This window comes from Ixodes scapularis, unplaced genomic scaffold (assembly GCF_016920785.2).
Source record: "Ixodes scapularis isolate PalLabHiFi unplaced genomic scaffold, ASM1692078v2 PGA_scaffold6__148_contigs__length_123643588, whole genome shotgun sequence".
Lineage (NCBI taxonomy): Eukaryota > Metazoa > Arthropoda > Arachnida > Ixodida > Ixodidae > Ixodes > Ixodes scapularis.
In genome coordinates this window covers 55386713-55406841 of record NW_024609881.1, presented here as the reverse complement: position 1 = coordinate 55406841, position 20129 = coordinate 55386713, and the positions used below count along the sequence as shown (strand labels likewise).

General features: G+C 44.4%; 1 protein-coding gene and 1 non-coding gene across 2 annotated transcripts in view; one reads left to right on the top strand and one right to left on the bottom strand.

Annotated features, from left to right (window-relative positions):
- Window positions 1-20129, top strand: part of LOC115311830 (FAD-linked sulfhydryl oxidase ALR) — a 105256-nt gene that overhangs the window by 11381 nt on the left and 73746 nt on the right. The gene's annotated exons all lie outside the window — the stretch shown is intronic.
- On the bottom strand, window positions 18832-18904 carry Trnas-cga. Its single transcript has one exon. It is a non-coding gene; the product is annotated as a tRNA-Ser (tRNA).

Here is a 20129-nt window from a genome sequence, read left to right as displayed (position 1 = left end):
ATCGCATTGAGTGGACGCGTCATTGTCATTTGCTGCCGGCCGCACATCTTCGTAACAGTATCTTCTTGGGGGACTTGAGTACGCGCCATCAAGTCTGGGGATGCTCTAGAAATGATGCACGCGGTGATTTGATACACAGTATTTTACTCACGAATGTCATGTTGTGCCGAAATCGGGCCGAATTTGGGCGCCGTTTTGTATTAATGTTGGTATCGTTGGCCACATCATAGTCGTTTGATTTTTTATCATGCTGCATTGATATGTATTTCGCTGGATTATCTGGTCCTACGCACAAGCAGGATACTGCTTTTGTAGGCCAGCATTATTTATATGTAAGTTGTAAAGTGAATACAAAACATTATTATTATTATTAGTGTCATCACACTTGAGAAACAATTTATGAAAACGCGAGTACGGAAGCTCATGGCCAGGAATCACGTAACCACCCCCGACCGCGTTGCTTTTTTTTTTTTTTTTTTTTTTAAGAAGACGTTGTTGGCGTGGAATTTGCGTGAATTTTCGTGCGATTGTTTCGCACTTGTATATCTCTTCCGCTCGATGTTCTGCACTCGAAGATCGATTAGCCGGTACCAATACCGACAGTTCCGAAGTAGCGGCCCACGTCCGTCCCAACGTTGGTCCGTCGTGAGCAGCCATCGCGTCCTCCAGCCCTCGGTACGTCGCCATATTGAGAGTGACGCGCACATGTACTAACTCTGATCCGTATCAACGTGTTTGCAGTTTTCTTAGAGGCCTAAAACAATGAGCTTCATATTCTTTTCTATTTTTAATATCCAATGTGTCTCTTAGATAACCCACGACTTCGAATATAGTTGGTACATATAGTTTGAACGCCACGCGACTAGAAAATAGAGTGAGCGTGACTGAAACCGGCCGATTTTCGACCGGCAGTTTTCGGGCGGAAAAAGAACGAATGTCGAGCCGCAAATTCCGTTCTGAGTATAGTAGGGCTCTCTTATATGTCATGTACAAATAAAAACCTTGGCGAGCATGAATACCAGGTCAGTACCCCTTTAACACAGGTTCCCCGACACACATAAGCATGCCACACAGATCGTCCTCAGCTGTTGACCTCAGCATTTGCTCTTTTGCTATCCGTCTAGACATTTCCTGGAAAATAGAGACGAACCCATGGGGAAGTGACCAGTATCGCATTATCTTCGAAATACTGAAGCCCACTTTCTTTATAAGGACCTGTACTCCCCGATGGATAATTGAAAAGGCAGACTGAGGAAAATATTCTAAAATAGCAACTTTACCAGAGGATGTCTCCTGTTGATAAAGTCCCTCAAGCAATCACTGCCCTGATCCTCGAGGCTGCAGCGAAACCTATTATTAAAACGTCCAACAAATTTCCCCTTCTCCGTAAACCCTGGCAGAATAAAGACACAAAAGGCCAAGCAGCTCAGAACAAAGCTTGGGCAATATTTAAAAGATATTCCACAACCGTGGACTTTATTCCTTTTAGGATAGCAAAGGCCACTCAGCAAAAATTACAAGCAAAATGGGAACGAGCGAAAAAAAATCGATCAACTTAAAACAAAAGATTGCGTTGTGTGGAATACAGGGTCAAACAAAAATGTCAGGAAAATACTCCAACCAGCAGTACTATATTATCGAAGAATGGCAAGGAGGTATCAGATTCAGAAGAGCAGGCAGCCCTGTCTGGAGCCGTGTTTGCTGAAATGTGTAGCTCCATTAACTGTACTAGTGAATTCCTCAGACATAAAAGTGTGCAAGAGAGAAGAGAAAGGAAAAGAGTGCATATAAAGGGCCGTGCACGCCGCCCCATACAATGAGAGTTTCACTTAGACAGAACTTGAAAGGGCTCTGGAAGGAGGCAAGAACATGGCAGAAGGTCCAGATGACATCCATTACTCTACGATCTCTAACCTTTCACCGGATTCGAAACATTCTCTCCTAGCCTTCAACCGCTTGTGGAATGAAGGTCAATTTTTCGAAATATGAAGAACAATTGTTCTCCCTATGCTGAAACAGGGAGACGATCCTACCAACGTGAAAAACTGTCGGCCTATCGCGTTGACAAGTTGCCTATGCAAAGTTTTAGAACGCACGAAGCGGAAGCGCCTCATGTGTAAGCTAACATCCTTACACCACCGCACTGTAGATTCCGAAAGAATTGTTGCACAACTGACCATCTTTCACAGAATGTCATCAGCCGTGATTTTCAGAGAAATCTTTTAATTTTTATAAAACACTTATTAGACCATTGGGCATTTCATGTTGGCAGGAACCCGTTTGTCACAAGTATTTTCCCAAGAAATGGGAGTACTACTAGGCTGTGTTTTAAGCGTTTCACTATTTTAATCAAAGTAAATTTTGCTGTCAAACAACTACCGACTTCACTATCCCGCTGTATGTATGTCGATGACTTGCCGATTCCGTGTCCAGTACTGCATCTGTCATCTGTCTCACGGTAATTACAGCTTGGCGAAAACAAGCTCACTGAGTGGAGCAGCACTTACGGATTCAAGTTTTCAATAGAAAAGACTGGCAGTAGCAGTACACTTGACACTGCTACGTGGTCTATTTCAGGAATCTGAACCTACACTCTCTAAGAAAACATTTCCCGTCAAGAAAAGCCGTAGATTTCTTGGTGTCACATTTTACGGCAAACTAACTTTTCAATCCCATATTTTAGACCTGCGCAGTGATGTGATTGGCCTAAGCCATTTTGGAGCACCTTTTGGAGCAGCCAAAACAGTGTTTCGGAGCAGCAAATGTGGCCTTTGGAGCAGCCAAGACAGTGTTTCGGAGCTAAAAAAGTGACTTTTGGAGCATATATTCTTAGAAAAATAAACAGTTGTTTTAAGTGCTGGACAAACGAAGGGCACTGTGTGTTGTGTTTTGATGTGACGTGTTGGGGCGGAACTCGCTGCTTGTGTTTTTGCTGCTGAGACATCCCACAAGTATACAGTGCTGTAAGCGTTGCCGAGCAATTCCGAAAAAAACAAAAAAAAACTCTTGCTATTGTTTTACTGCTTCCCGACGTGGCAGATTTTTATAAGTAAGCAAACGTAAAACAATGAATTGCAACCGTCCCGGCTGGTGCCTCTCGCGCAATCATGTTCACATGCACGTGAAGGCAACTTCGGCAGGCTTGCAGTTACACGCGCTTCGTCGCGCGAGCGGAGACAACGGCTGTTCGACCGAAACCGAAACCATGCCACTCCGCTCCGTCGCCAACTGGTTCCCAAAATAGTATGCAAAATGTAATTGTCCAGCATACGACAATAAACAGTCCAGCGGCGCTTGCTTTCCAGGTCGGCAGGCGAGGTACAGGCTATACATACAGAAAAAAAAGAACCTGAGCGTATCGATGCAAGACATTGCGAATCAGGGTCAAAAAGTTCCTAGGCCGCTTTGTGCAACGACTGAACTCGAGACAAACAAGCGCGGTGTGCGGGTTCAGCGTGCAGACATTAGAGAGTTTTAGTAGACCGTTTTCGCTTTCCCGCTCCGCTCTCTGGAAAGCGGAGTCGCCATCGCGCATGCGCGACCCGCTCTGGGATTTGAGCGTGTAGCGTCAGCTCCGCTATCGTCGCCATTTTAAAAAGTACGTTCCACTCTCAGTAAAGGCTCACTAGATGGTGTTTTTCTGGAAAGGTGGGTGCTCACTATTTGAAATCATGCTCGGGAGCGCGCTTGACCGTTATGAACCTGGCTGCACTAAGATGGCTGCGCAGACTTTGTTTGAAAAGGCGTCCCCCAGGAAACGTTTCACGGTGGTCAAGAACCTCTGGCTGCTTCGAGAAATCGCTGGCCGCAATCCTTTCACGGCCCCTGAACGGTGGGAACACGTGCTGCCTTGTCTAAGCCAGCGGGCTCGATTTTTCTATGCGAGATGACGACGACGACGTTGAGAGGATGACACACCGGGCGACGGCGGTTTCTCAATCGGCCTCGGTTCCTCGGAGGCGGCAGCTTCTACTTCGGCTGGACTACCTCCTTGGAGCATGATTCTTTGACCCCAGTGGACCCCAGTGAGCAATAGCGCCATTATGTTCCTGGTGCTCCTTCATGCACTGATCGAACGGCGTGCAAGATCCTCATAGCTCGCTGCTCACCCGCCCAACCCGCCTCCACGAAGTCTGGACTTCTGTGAATCGGACTGCCACCCTCCCCAATACCAACAACCCATGTCGTCGTCATCTTGCACGTATATACTCATCACATCACCATGTTCCCTAGACGCGGCACCGCGGGCCTCGGTGGTACGGGCTGCTACTTTCCGCGGTGCCGCGGCTCTTCACAGCCAAAAATTAAAGGTTAAAGACCAAAGACTAAAGCAGTTAGCAAACGGTCAGATACTTTGTTTGGTTACTTCAGGCAGCAAGACAGTGAAAATTAGCGAAAGCGAGTGCTCTATTTATATCTCTACTTTGTTTTCCCCAATTAAATGAGTCTTTTCTTCTTCGTATGCTTCGGTTTGTGATAGAGTGCCTTGGTGTTTATGTACACTGCGCGACATGGTTAGCGGGAGCATTCAATATCCTGTTTTCATTTTTCACCTTAAATTCGAGGGGCTGACATTTGCCTGTGGAATAAAGCGCTCGTTTGAGGCACTAATCTCAGCGACAAATTTTCAGCTTTTTCAATAGCTGTCAAACAAATAAACTGCAAATAAATGCGATTTTTTTCGTGTTCGTATTAACAGTGGAGCGCAGTGTATGTCTCTGCCTTGGGGGGTGACATGAAACCATTTTGCTTGACTATACACTTCTTTTTATTTCTTTTGTGTTTTTATGAAAGTGCGTTTCCCTGGTTTCTGCCTCACTTGTGCTACGGTCTTTTCTTGCAATAGAAGGCCACGCAACATAGGCTACTCTTACAATGCTGAATTCAACAGTAACACTGTAATTTGGTTAGATGCAATATTCACACGCACATCTGAGAAGTAAAATGGGAGTCGTTAGTAAACGTTTTTTATTAAAATATTTCTAGGTGCCTTTCAGCCCAGTTGGACAGGTATTTCGCTCAGTACAAAAGCTTGAATATGATTTTCGGTGACAATTTTATGCATTCTAATATTAAACAAACAAAAAAATGTCCATGGTCTTTGTAGGTTTCGTCCAGCCGTCAAAGTATGCCGTCTGCGCACATCACTGCCTGGTACTTCTCGACGAGCCCTCTCTTGTGGTCCTCTTCTGAATTTTTGATGGACAGCATATGGGCATGCTGTGCGTTCAACAAAACCCCAACAGTTGTTCAGGGGCGTTCCCTTGTCCTTGACGGCTTAATAAAAAAGACAAAGAAAAACACTCTTACAGCACGGCAGTATTTAAACACTACCAAAACATGTGATATGGGACTTGTTACTCCTCTAAGATAAAGTGTATTTCCATTGTAGGGTTGTAAAAAACTGGGTATCGTAAATTAATATATATATAGTTGTTCCTTTACTCTGCTAAGCTTTGAGGGCGTCAAACTGTGCATGCGAGGCCCGCTACGCCGGAATTCAAAACGAAACTTCTGAAAACTGTTCTAATCTACCACTATTGCTTAGAAGTCCAGGGTTGTGTTTGCTAAATTTTGCATTGCTTATGCCTGTCTGGTTTTCACCAGACAAAAAATTGACGTGGAATATTCTTTCGACCGTTATTGGTAACTCTTTCAAAACACCACCGGGTAACATATTCGGCCGCCATATTTTGGGCATCGCTTTTAGTGCGAGACTTGTGACTAGAACCAATTTCATATTCAGTATTGACGCAGCATTCGTGTCTAATACATTTAGACTCGCATCCGCGACAAACAATGACGTAGCTCTCTTGCTGCCTAGACACTTGACCAAAATAAGGCGGCCTCGAAGACTAGCGGCACCATGGGTTGCACTTTTAGAAAGGCTGCATTCAAGTTTCTATTATTTTCTAAATCTACCAAGGAAATTCAATGCGAACATTTGCTGGGGAAAGTTAAACAATTCAAAAGTTGCGAGCGATAGTGAATAAATAAAGCTGAGATGAATGGTTTCTTTGGTGCAGCTTGCGAGCGCTATGCTCGTGGTCAGCTTTCAGTGGCATTTTCGACAGGAGGGCTCATGCACAGATATAATCGGCGTTCAAGCACGCGCACCCGTACATCTGACAGCATAGCCATAGGACGTCCACAAAAACGCGACGACTTTACCGACGCCGTGCTGGTTGCAAAATGATACTCGTTCACTTCGTTTGATTATGCTGTTTTGTGTTACATAGAACTCAAATCGAATGGTTTACTTTTTACGCGCGGGGCGTACGCTTTACTTCTTGATTCAACCTCTTTCAAGCTGAGGTCACGGTCAAAAACATCGACGCGTATTGAGTAAGTGCAGCCATCTTGAGATCTAAGCGATCACGCTAAGGACGCTGAGGGCAGTCCGCTCTACAACTTGTGAAGCGGAGCGCACGCTCACTCCGCTAGCTATACGCTCCAACTCAGAGCGGGCCACGCATGCGCGGTGGAGACGATGCTTCTCGCAGAGCGTAAAGTAGAGCAAAGAGAGCTCATAAAAGTGGCCTACTAATACTCACAGATTACGAACGCGCTCGTCGTGACTTGTCCTGACACTGCCCATGTACAGAGCGCGACACTGTTAGCGCGAACAAGCGATCGCCGGTTTTTCGAGTGTTTCTCTTTGAAACCAAATGATGTCATCCAAGTTATTATTGGTATGGAAAGAGCTCATTAAGTTCTATAATGTAAGCGATAACATTTCGTGCTCGCTAATACTATTTAGGAATAAAATGCGAAAATGCGCCGACGTCGTGTTCGCGCTAACAGTGTCGCGATGTGTACACCTTTTCACCAGACAGAGCAGCTGTGCTAGAAACAATGGAAATGCGAAATTTACACAAACCATGCAGGGTCTCAACTGTGAGCACAGCTCCAGTTTCGCCGAGGTCAACCACCTATGTTTGCTCATGTCAGCGAGCAGGTGGCCGAACCTCTCGTTGATGTGACCCACGATGAGGTTCACAGAACTGAAGAACACCGACAAGTTCCGTCCAAACGCTCATCCAAGTACGAACAGACGGTTGGGGTAGGCCAGTCGAGGAAGAACCATGCAAAGCGTCTCGCCAGATTGGCAACACCCTGCGCCGATCTGTCGGGTGCTGGTATTTGGAGGCCCGCATGCAGAGCAGCCAGGTCCTTCTTTAAGCAGGATAGCTTCCTAAAGGGTTTCTTTTCTACGTTGGAAATATCCAGCAAACCGCGTTCGGAAAGGAAGCTTCGGCGCTTGATGGCACGAGGGATACGAATCATAGATTCGATGTCTTGCCAGCTTAATCTCGTTAGTAGAAGTCTCCTTCCTTGAGAACAGCGGGGATTCATCGTGCAGATGCCTTGCTAGCCTTGAGCAACACTGTACTCGTACTACGCAAAAGGATGTACTCGCAATGCGCAAACTTCGTCCTTTTCTTTTATTTTTCTACTTCGAATAAGTAAATCTGTGTCATTTTTAATTTGAGTGGAGCAGAAGCTACAAGAGCGAGTGCTGGCCTTTCAGCGTCCTTGATAAGTACGCGCGCTCGTGCAGTGCAAGTACCGTTTAGAGCAACATGCTCATGCTTATACCTTCGGCTTCATTCGCAGACAAGGTAGAACGATTATATTTATATTTTATAGCATAATATTTCTTCAGGTGTGTGCCTACTCTTTTGTGTTCATTATTGTCGCCTTCGTTTTTACTACCTCTACAAACAAGCTCCCTTTCACTCTCTTGGTGTTAACGTTTAGGTTTTTTTGTCTTACTAGTACTATAAACGTCCACTTGTGGGGCTACGCAAGCAAATTTTTCGAACCCGCTCAAAACGCTCTTAGGCTGAAGAAAAACGCTCTACTAAAACGCGTTTTAAGACCTCCGCTTTCCATTCCGGCGAAGCGGGCCGCGCATGCGCAGTTTGGCACCCCCGGAGCGGAGCGGAAAAGGAAAACGGTATACTAAAACTCTCTATTGCCTTTTTTGCTTTAGCTCACTTCTCGTCATCAACTTTTTTCGCGGCAGATTTTTCACGTACCGGGGTCCCTCTCGAAGGAAAGCTTATCGAGAGAAACCTATAGGTAATCAAAACTTCGCCAAGCAGTCATTGAGTTAAAGAGGGATTTTTATAGCAGCGTATGATTTAAAGAAGAACAGGAATGTCGATGCGTTTCAGTTTAAAAAGCGCCATATCTGCAGCGACGTGGGGACGGCAACACACGACGTCGCGCAACCACGGCTACTGTGGTCGCGCGAGCGCTTCAGCTCACAAAGTAACTCGCCGCGCAAGGAACTCTCGCCGCGCGGCATGTCTGGCACTCGGCACACTAAGATCGGAGCGTCCGCACAGACCCGCGTCTATCGCTAAAAAAATAAGAAAAAAAAAATAAAAAAGTAAGAAAGACGCCAGACGAGATTCCCGAGACGACGAGAGCGCGAAACGCGAGACGACGGGAAAAATCATGCAAGACCGAATAGACGATTGATGCAGGGTACTTTGTGTCCGGCGGCGTCTTTTGTGCCACCAAGCTCATGCATGCTCAATTACGGTTCTCAGTTTAGTTTCGTTTTTGAAAGGCGACCAAAATTGGTCCTTTGGCGCAGGCTTGGCGCAGATTAGCCATTTCGGCGAAATGTAGCAGGATGTAGCAGGATTAGCCCCTTGGCGCAGTTTGGCGCAATTGGCGCAGCAATCACATCACTGCCTGCGGGACAGGTGTTTGAAAAAGAGGAATATTCCGAAAATATTTCGTGGCATCACATGGGAGTCAGTGTCACACCCAACGTCCCTGCTCAGAATATACAGGTCCCTCATCCGTTCAATTTCGGATTATGGCTCAATTGTATATGCCTCAGCAAAAAAAGTCTGTTTCCTGAAGATTAGACCCGATAGCAGACCAAAGCATTCGTCTTAGCATCGGCGCATTTCGAACCTCACCAGTAGAAAGTTTGTACAACCTGGCAAGCGAACCTCCACTGAGCATACGCCGCGAAACGCTATCAATTGCATACGGGCTAAAAGTTGCATCATTACCCTTAGCATGTGACGGTACAATACACCCCAAGTATCGAAATCTTTTTCACAATTAACCCAGGGTGTGTAGCGACCGGGAAAATTAAAAAAAAAAAAGAAAAAAAAAAAAAAAAAAAAAACGGGAATTGTCAGGGAAATTTGAATTGCCGGGAAAAATCAGTGAATTGTCAGGGATATTGTCTAAAAGCGAGTCCAGTCAGGGAAAATGAGCTGGAAACGCCATCCAGTGCCCTGAGCAGACTTGAGGACTTAGGGACAGAAGAATAGGCAATAAATTCTGCTAAGAGAGGAGCGAGGGCTCTGCTCACCCGATGTAGAGTGTGCTACCCTATGCAAAGGGAGCAGCCGACAAATCCAGTCCAAGCCTTGGATTGGATTGGATTGGATTGAGGGCGCTACGCTAGGCTAGATCCGGTTAGAGCTACTAGACTTAGTAACAAATAAAAAAGCCGCAGACCCCAATTCAATCCAAGCCTTAAGCCGAAAGTATCCGAAAGCGTGTATCTGGCGGCTATGCTGCCATTCGGTTATTGACGTGTGTGGGTGAGCGTCGTGTTTTCATCGTGTTTCCGGAAGTGGCGTCTTCACTGACGAAGTCGGCGGCAAGAAAGTGCTCGTTTAATCCGGACTGAACGAACCCGAACATTTCGGAATATGCAAGTTGGATTAAGCCCGTGCAAAACGATCTTCACTGTACTCAATGCTCAAGGCCTTGGTAATGGCCTTATATATTTAATCGCGTCTACAGTGGTCAGGGAATTTCAGAATAATAATTTGCTAGACACCCTGAAACCACTCATCGTCTCGCCCCTTAGCATAATGTTACAAGCAGTGAACGAAAAGTCTTCTATCAAATTGAATGAAATGTATCATTACGTTCAAGAGCTGACCCCATTGGAAAGCTGTAAAGTTAAGAAAAGTGACAACCTCACCTATAATATATTAGCAAACATTTAGCGAAATGCGAGAAGAATACAAAGACTTCTTAAGAATAGACACAGATGGGTGAAAAACGAAAGAATGTATGTGGGTTGTGATTTTACTACTGAACTAGAGACAATACAGTTCAGACTTTCAAGACTTGTTCCTATTTTTATAGCAGAGTCCTTTGCTGTCCTTGCCGCACTTAACTGTATAGAGGGTGGGTGCTGGAACAAAGTAGTTATCTTCTCAGACTCTCAAAGTGTATTGCAGGCATTACTTAGTGTGCAACCATAACACCCATTCATCACTGAGATAAGAAAGCGTATTTCAGCACTTCAATCAAGAAACACACACTTGAATATTTGTTGGATACTGGGTCATGTACAAATTCCAGGCAATGAAAAAGCTGATGCTGCTACACGAAATGTTGAAGCACTTCAACCTACAGAGATGAACCTTCCCCGAAGAGACTTCAAGTGCTACACAAACACATGCATACTCAATGGAAAAACGTATGGAAACAACAAACCCAGAACAAAATTTTACTACTACGAAACCCCTCACTCTCCCCTGACATTTCTCATAACACGACGTGAAACTGTCCCCTGACCCGTCTTTGCATTGGTCATACGCGTCCTAGTCATAGTTACCTCCAGGATAAACCTGACCTTCCGGAATGCCGTAACTGCCACAGTACTGACCACTTTACATCTGTACACATGCTCAAAGTACCCATCCATATTGGACAGCTTATCAAACTTACTCAAACGAGATCAGATCCCTTTTCATCCGGCATACCTTTTATTTGATAGCCTCTTAATCTCTTACCTTCAACTGGTCGCATCTTTGTCTACATACTGCCTAACCTCCTTGCTATAGCAGCTACGATAATAACCAGAGCCAATTCTGATATTTAGCACCTACTTTACCAAATACTGGCGCTCATATTGACCCAGTGGTATATCCCTTGCGTCAAACAAACAGCAAAGAGAGGGTAAACCTGACGGCGCCCGTCTGTGGACAAAACTGACGCATTCCCCAAGGATCCACGGATGGATCTTGTTTTATTTTAATGTTCATCATAGCGAAATGATCCCAAATGATATGCAGCGTAATTTAAAGTTGCTAGGATTTAATCTCATGTGTGAGGAGACGCGAGGAAGGGAAAGAAAGATTTAACGTACTCTTCTAAGAAAGAATAACTTCCGCAGAACATTAGATGTAATCGATTTCTTTAGTCCAAGTAAGATTACTAGTAATTCATAGCCCAAGGTATTTATGTATCGTATGACTTCGGGTGGTAAGTTATTTAAAAACTGATTTTTTGAAAGTTTACGTAGCATCGAGTTTCTATAGGCCCTTGAATTTGTTCTTGTGTTTGCCGGTTTGGTGGTTACGCTTTTCACTTGCGCTTAGAAAGTTTCTGATCGGAACCTGGTGTTATTTTTCACTAACCCAGAAATTTTATTAAGTTTTCTAATAGACCCTTTTCAAGAAAGCTTCGCGCGGCACTAATTGCTCGAGTCCGCCGTTGTGCGGGCATGTTGTCTGAGCATATATATTGGACATGAGACCCGCGTCAGCGCTTGGCTTGAACTCGGTTCAGCCCTTATCACGGCCGAATGCTACGCGAGCATTTGGCGAGGACTCGGATCAATGCAAGGGCTTCGTGCCTGGAAATGGCGAATGTCAATGTTGCTTGATGGAGAGAAAAAAAAGTATATTAAGGATTTATTTATCCCGAACGCCATTGCACTTCACTAAATTGGTAACTATAATAATACGGCATCGATTGTTTTCGTCTCCGATGCGTGGTTTTCGCAGGAAAAGTTTCGTCGGTGTTTTTAGTTTTACGTTCAGCGTTATAACGCGACCCGTTAAACTCCAGGATGGAAAATATGACATACTCACAAAGTTTCTATTAGAGACTGTGTTGTGTGTGCGTGTGTGTCTGGGAACAATGGGAACTAGCCTTTCCGTCTACCCTCTAATCCTTCCAATGAGAGCTCGACGCTCAGGCGTCACCGCGTCTCCTCCTCTCCCTCAGTTTCTCCCCGTATTACTTTCTGTTTGGGTACACGGAGGGATAGGCGCCGTACTTGTCGAGGCTGCGTCCCCCGCGACCAACTTAGAGCCTCTGAGCAAGGCATGTGCGACAACACTCTACGGTCGACACCAGGGTGTAAGATAGACAGGTGGTGAAACGAGAGCCAAATGAGCGACCGGATTGTGTCCCCCTCGGTTTTCTCTTTTTCTGTGGCGCCATCTATCTGGAGCACTGCGAACTCTCACTCCGGGTGGGCGAACGGTGGCGACCGGCTAAACTGATGGAGAAGGTTTCTCGTGGATTTTCAATGGAGGACTGTCGTGCTCTCAGTTTATTTTGCGCACTCTCCCATAGAGTTCCATGCAAATTCGATTTCAATTTTTTTTTCTTCTCGCCGCAGCGCCATCTGTTGCAAATCGGGGGTACCCGCAAGCCACCCGCAAGCAGACGAGTACACAATCCGGTCACGGCGCTGCTGTAGGTTTCTATGGGCCGTTTCCCCACCTGTCTATTTTACACCCTGGTCGACACAGACGCTCTCTCGTGACGTGGCGTCACGTGCCTCGCTCCGGCGCTCTTATTGGGTCGCGGAGGCCGTATGCGGAGGGTAAGTTGGTCTGCTCCTTTTTGCAGGGGTTGCGGTGACGTCGGAACGCCGAGCTCCGATTGGCTCTGATTGAAGGATAGTGGGTAGACCTCAAGGTAGTTTGCTTTGAGGTCTACCCACTATCCTTCAATCAGAGCCAATGAGAGCTGTTCTGACGTCGCCACAACACCTGCAAAAGAAGCAGACGAACTTGCTGTCCGCATAGCTTCCACAGTTTGCCAAGTTATCGTAAAGCGAAACAAAAAACCGCTTGATCGATTCTTTTTTTTTTTTTCTTCTTTTTTTGCTTTTTGAGATAGAAAGTGAGAGACATATTCAGCCTTTTGGACCTAATATATCAACGTAAAACCTGAATGAGAAGAAAGAAAAAAAGGGCCGGTAATGAAATAGTTTCGGGGAATTGCAATCATGTTTCGGAGATTACGAACGAAAAGAGTGGAAATTTGATTTAGAGGGGAGAGAAAGAAAAAGAAGAAGCTCCAGCGAAGAAAAATTGTGAATTTGGGTAATGGCATTTCCGTGTCGTCGGCGACCGAACGTCGATCATGACGAGAGGGGTCCTTGGGCGTCGACGTCACACTTCTTGTTGCTGTTCTGCTGTGGACTACGGTAAGGGATACGCGCCCAGGACTGGTGTGTATTAGCGTCCTTATTATGCCGCCCGTACACCCAAAGCGGTCCTGAAGCGGCATCAAATGACGTCACAGAAGCCGGAATGTTATACTGTCGGATGTCACGATCCTGGCGGTTAAACGCAAAAACTTCTGCAAGGAAAAAAAATATAAAAGAAGAAGCACGAGCGAATGCGAGTGTTGGTGTCGTCGCGGAGCCTCAGCTCCTGGCTGCACTGTGTCCTGGCTGTCGAAGCTTACAAATGAAAAAAAAAAAAAGAAGGGATGACGCAATGTTCGGCTAGGTGGCGCAAGCTGCCGCCCGTTACAAAGGGTATAGCCATAACCATCCATCCAAGCTTCAGTGGACTGTGAAGCTGGAAGCGACCTGTAGCAGAACAACACGTCTGCCACGTCCACCGCGGCTGCTGTAGCACCAGCGGGATCGGGGCCGGCGACGTGACACTTGTATGACGTGACAAGGCGGAAATGGAAAGGTTAAGAGCTCATGGGAAAGTCCCTACCGCCTCTTCTGTTTCACACTTGTATCCCTTCTTCTCGACGTTCTGCACTTGAAGATCGATTGGCCGCTACCACGAGCGACAGTTCCGAAGTAGCGGCCCACGTCCGTCCCAACGTTGGTCCATCCGTTGCAACGTCATCCAGCCTGCTGTACGTCGCCATATTGAGAATGACGTGTACATGTACTTCCTGTGATCTGTGTAACATTTTTTTTTCTCTCTATCAACGTATTTGCAGTTTCTTGGAGGCCTAAAAAATGAAGTTCATATTCTTTTTTTTTTCTAATATCGATTATGTGTCTTTGATAACCCAGACTTTGAATATATTTGGTACACATAGTTTCAACGCCACGTGACCATAGAAAAAAGAATGAGCGTGACTGAAACCGGCCGATTCCCGACCGGTGGTTTTCGGGTGGAAAGAAAACGGATTTCGAGCCGCAAAATGTGTTCTTGGTAGTTGTATCGGTTATAAAGCTAGCTGAGCGTGGGCGAGCTAGGAGAAGACGACGAAATAATGGACTCGCAGAGAAGGGGTACAAATAGTGAAAAGACTGCTAAAAAAATGTGCACACTCTGGCCAAGACTTCTGGTTAGGGTTACTAACCTACAGGGCCACACCACTAGAGTGCGGATCAGCTCCAGCAGAGTTATTAATGAGAAGGAAGACGCGTACACTCCTGCCAGATTTCGTGTCTGAACCAGCTAGACCCGTGTTTAAACACAAACAAGACAGAAGAAGAGGTCGAGCACTTTCCCAGTTAGAAGAAGGAGATGCTGTACGAGTTCGAGACGATAAAGATAAAGGTTGGTCAGCGAAAGCGCAAGTGACCTGTGACAGCGGCCCAAGATCGTACAAGATACAAACTGAGAAGGGTACACACATACGGCGGAACCGCCAACACCTACTGAAGACATCGGAGGAATTCAATCCTTATGATGAGTTAGAGTCCGAGGCATACGACACCGCAGACGAAGATGCAGAAAGCCCTGAGGCTCGAGTGCCAACGTTCGCTGTCTCCAGCCCAGATACATCAAGTCCCGGTAGAAGCCAGCAGGATAATAGCACAAGCACAAGTCAGCTGGATAATAGAAATCAAGCGTGCCTACAAGGAAGTCTGCCTCTGATCACTCCTCGGCAGTCTACTCGTGAAGTTCGTGTACCTAGGAGGTTAACGTATGATGAGAACTTTAATCAAGTATGCAAGTGAAGTGCAAACTGCAAAGAACATGATTTGAAATCTACAAACGACATTACAGTGTATATATTTGTACATATTTTGAGTAATCTCTATATTTTATTTGTATTTGTATAGTGTATATATTGTAAGTAATTTTCTGTTTAACTTTTAAAGAAGAGAAGGTGTATCGGTTATAAAGCTAGCTGAGCGTGGGCGAGCTAGGAGAAGACGACGAAATAAAGGTGACGGAAAAGCAGCCGCCGGCACGTAAGCGTTCTGAAGCAAAGTGTCCTCTCGATTTGTGCCTATTAACAACGATACAGTAGTTAGGTTCTTACAGGTGATGTTCAAATAAAAATCTTGGCGAGCACAGGTACCATAGTGAAGCTGAAAGCGATGTACCCCACACGTCCCTTGTAAACCCATGTAGAGAAGCGGTATCCCAGGAGATTGAGGAATTTTTAAGTAGAGGGCCGAAGTTTTGTTTAAATGTAAAACCGTCGAAGTTGGACGTGTTCTCGTCGGTACAGACAGTCGCGAAAGTTGTCACTCAGGATGAGAAGGCAGCTTTCGTTGATCAAGCAATGGGCCGAATGGAAAATGTTTTGGGCAGAGATTACCTAACGGAAAGAAAGTTTAGTGAAGTAAAAGCGGTAAGAAACGATTTGGAATGTAAATCGCTATGGGTGTTGTGGACAGACAAAACTGGGAAGGTTGCAATCTTACCCAAGACGGCTTTCCGGAAGAAGGCAAAGGAGGCGTTGGATTCCTTTTTTGTGGAATGGACCGGGAATATTGGAAAGATGATAAAAGAGATTTGTGAGGTTCTTAGGGAAGAGGAATTTGAAGGGACGGCAAAGAGGATATTGAGCTCAAAACACTCAACATTGAGTCTGAAGTTTTTTTATAAAAGACCATAAACCTGAGCTTCCTTTCCGCACAGTGATAAATCAGAACGAAACTTGGCAGAAGGTGGTGTCTCAATTCCTGCAACAAGGGCTTTAGAGTACCTTAAGCTTGAAGGTTCGCTCTCACTGAAAAACTCGAACGAATTAATTGACATCTTGGAGGTCCATCATGGCAGGAAGTGCTCGATATTTTCTATAAACATAAAATACTTCTATTATTCGTAGAAGAAGAATGAGGCGAGTAAAAGAGGCCCTGGAGCGTAATCTCGTAATATTCCAGTGAGGTTCGGGCATTTCGGTAGATTGTTTCCTGACGGTGTTGGATTTGTATCTTCGTTCAACGGTGGTTGAATACGATGGACAAATTTTTGTGCAGAAAGATGGAGTGTGCATAGGTTCGTCGGTGGCACCAGCTTTGGCGGAGATGTACCTGAACTCTCTTGATTCTGCCGTGGTAGAAGGACTACGAAAAATGCCATGGGGCAGCTGTATAGTCAGGAGATATGTCGACGACATTGTGGTATGCACCTTTCAGAGTGGAATTGGGGAGAAGCTTGTCATCAGCTCCTGAACTGAAGTTCACAGTAGAAAAACCAACGAATGATGTGTTACAGTTTTTGGACCTAAAACTTCATGTGGGTGAAACCCTGTGCTGGGAGTATGGAAAAGATGCCCCGAAACCAGTGCTCTGAAAAAAAAGTTGCCACTCTAAGACGGTAAAGGCGAGTGTCGTTAGATCGCTGTTCACCAATGCTCTGAACAGGTCTTGTGTTCATTTCATGGCTAAGGCAGTCAGAGGGCAGTGGCAACGGTCGGTTAACACAGGCTACGAGGGAGATTTCGTCGGGAGGCAAGTGACCTTAATAAACCGGGAAAGGGAAATGGCAGAGGACAAATCGAGAAACAGGATCGCAGTGATGCCGTATTTTCACACCGTGTCACACATAATAAAAGCGTGTGCAAAAAAAAAAATAATCGGACTTTAAGTTGGGCAACTTCCCGTTCGTGGAAGTTGAAATAAGAGGCAAAAGACAGGGCACAGCCCGTTCAAGATCACAAAAGTTAATAGCTATTGAAAAAAAAAAAAAAAAACAGTCAGAAACCACGGTAACCGAAACTTCAAAAAGTTCGTACAAATGCGAACCGTTACTACACAAGAGAAAAAAAAAAAAAAAACAAGAAAGAAAAGCAAATCTGCACCGTCAAGGGGAAAAAAAAATATATTTTGATAACTAAAAAACAACAAAAAAGCAGTGATGATAATGGAATTTTTTATGTCATTTTAGTTTATTTTCCAGAGACTGGAGGGACCCTCAGACAAAAAGCTACTAATAGCAACTTGAAAGGGGTCTGAGATACAGTTACAGAGGCAACAAATGTAACAACAAAAAGGTGCCTAGTTACACATTATATAAAAAAAAAACAAAAAAAAACAAGTAGTTCAGCACATGAAATGCTCGCGTGGATGAGAGTGCAAATATATGTTTATTATTATAAGCCCATTCATTGAGATCTGTCGGGAAGTTATAATGAAGGGATTGTAAATTATAATTTGTATCGCTTGAAGGGACCATCGATCATCTCTCCGGAGGACGAGCACTGATAGTACATTTATGCCTCGTTATTCCGGAAATACTCTACAAGAAATCTAAAAATGCTTCCGATGCAAAACGAATGGAATGAAGTAATTACTTGATATTTACAAAATAAAGGTACTGAAGAGTAAGTATACGGGTCGTTTGCAATATAACGCAAAATCTTTTTCTTTCTTTTTTTTTAAGCAAAAGAATTTTATGCAAGTTTGTTTTAACAATGGTTCCCCAAACCAGACGACAGTAATTTATGGGGGAGTTAAATAAGGCGCAATATATCTTCAGTTTAATACTGGTTGGTAAGAAATTGCGGCACCCGGTGATCACACCAACTGCCTGGGACAACGTTTTAATGAAATAATTAATATGAAAGTTCCATGACATATCCTTAGAAAGATATACCTTGTGTTTTATGTTAAGGGACAAATTCAATTTCCGTCGCTCCCAGTTTTAGGGGTACAAAATATAGTTATTAACTTATTTACTGGTCTGAATAAAATTGCTTTACACTTTATTGTGTTTATTTTTAATCCATTTACTTCTGACAAAACAATGAAAAAATAAGATTAAAACTATATTGGCCATCTTAATAAGGATATCAGCATCGTCTCCAGTAGAAAATAAGCTGGTATCCTCGGCATAAATTACAAATTGAGTTTGATCATCAATATTAACAATGTAATATAAGTAAACATTAAATAATAAAGGTCCAAGGATATTTCCTTGCGGAACAGCACATACAATGTTCGAAAACGAAGATCGGTGACCGTCAATATTCACACGCTGCTGGCGATTATACAGATATGATTCAACAACATAATTGGTCTGCCGCGAACGGCACATGTATTCTGTTTTGCAAACAAGGTTTCGTGATTAAGGCGGTCAATAGCTTTAATTAATGAAAACACCAAGTGTTGAAAAGTTTCTTTTCAGTACTTCGCATTATAATTTATTTTTGTTGTAATAAAGATGATTCTGTAGATATGCCTCTTTGGAAACCAAATTGAAAAATGGTTAGTACAGAACGCTTTAGAAAAAAAAAAAAAAAAAAAAAAGATTTTGAGACCGTTAAAACTAAGTTTTTCGAGTCCCTTGGAGAAAGTAGGAAGAACATATGAAGGTCTATAATTGTTAAACATGATTTTTTTTTTTATTTCTTTAAAAATAATGGATTGCTTGCTTCATAATTTCGGGACATTGACGACATGATAAGGATATGCACTAAGCACGGTGCAGTAATGTCTATAACGAACTTAATGTATCTGATTTGAAAATGCAAAGGTGCAAGCGAGCTGAACAAGAATGAGGAAAAGAATGCCCGGAGAAGGAAAACCCGGGGGACAAGCGACAAACCCAAATCTCCAAACAGAGCTAGCTGACTGGCGCGCGACCGAAAAAAGTCCTCCTGGTCCTGGTATCGAACTAGGGACCTCTCCATTTCGAGTGGAGCGCTCTACCAACTGAGCTAACCAGGAGTTAGACGTCAATAGAAAGAAATGAAGGAGCGAGGCGGGCTCCGTCAAATTTAAGGGCAAAATAAACAAACAAGAAAGGCGGGGAAAAAAAAAGTCGGCGAAAAAGTTTGGAAGATTGATTGAGATATATTTTCCGTTTATTTTTTTTTTCGATTTTTTGTCTCCGGTTTCTATTGTACGGGGGGCGTAAAGGAACTCCACTTGGAATAATCTAGGCCACGGAACAGCCTTCCTTTACCTCGCTGTGAACGCCAGCACACTAAAATGGCGTGAAGTGCAGCGATTGGGCCCGAGGCCGATCCCGAGCGTCTTTTGACGCTTTCATTGGACGCGAGACCCGGCCGAATGCTGACGCGGCACTCGTGATGCCCGATCCCCAACCGCGACTGCGATGACGTCAAAAAAAAGAAGACGTTTCCAAATCTGTGTAAGGCGAAATTAGAACTCAGTTCTCGAGGAGGAGCAGGGGAGGGTACGCCCTCCTCCTCCTCTCCTCCTCCAATTTAGTTTTCCCGCTAAATTTAGCGGGAAAAATGGCGTCATATGACTTGGTGTCACGTTACCTACGAACAAACTCAGTTTTTCCGCTGGCGGGGAATGGAATTGGCCTTGAGGTCACGTGACGTCAATTTTCCCGCTAAATTTAGCGCGGTTACGCGGACGCTGCGAAGCACGGAAACGAACTCCTAAAAGCTCTATTGGATTTTTTTTTTTTGTCACGATTTGATTTTTTTTTTATTACATTACTTTCTCAATTTCGTTTCTATATGTTGCGTTCTAATTTTATTGCAAAATAAGAAAAGGTTACGTGACTGACGATGTTCGAGGTATAAACAAAGCTCAGTGCATCGATTTCCTGCGAAGACCACCGCTTTTCTCTCCTGTTCATTCCGATATACATCTTCCTTGTGCGATGATTCTCTGATTTAAATGCAGAACATATGCGCATATTCAATGCACAAAATAATAAACAAACGGTAAAAAATTTTTTATTATTTTTGCGGGAAAGGTTTCGCTATAAGCCATCCTAGCAAAACCGGACCGATTTTAATCGCGATTTAAGTCGTCTTCATTTTTTTTTACCTACCCTGGCTGTAGTCCTCGCTCTACTTTTATGTCAGCCCATTTCGCGTGTGTTTTACCATATTTAATTCTGAAGTAGCCGGGACAGAGGAAGTACCACCTTCGTTATTTTCCGTTCGAACGAGGTAAAAGTTTGACACCA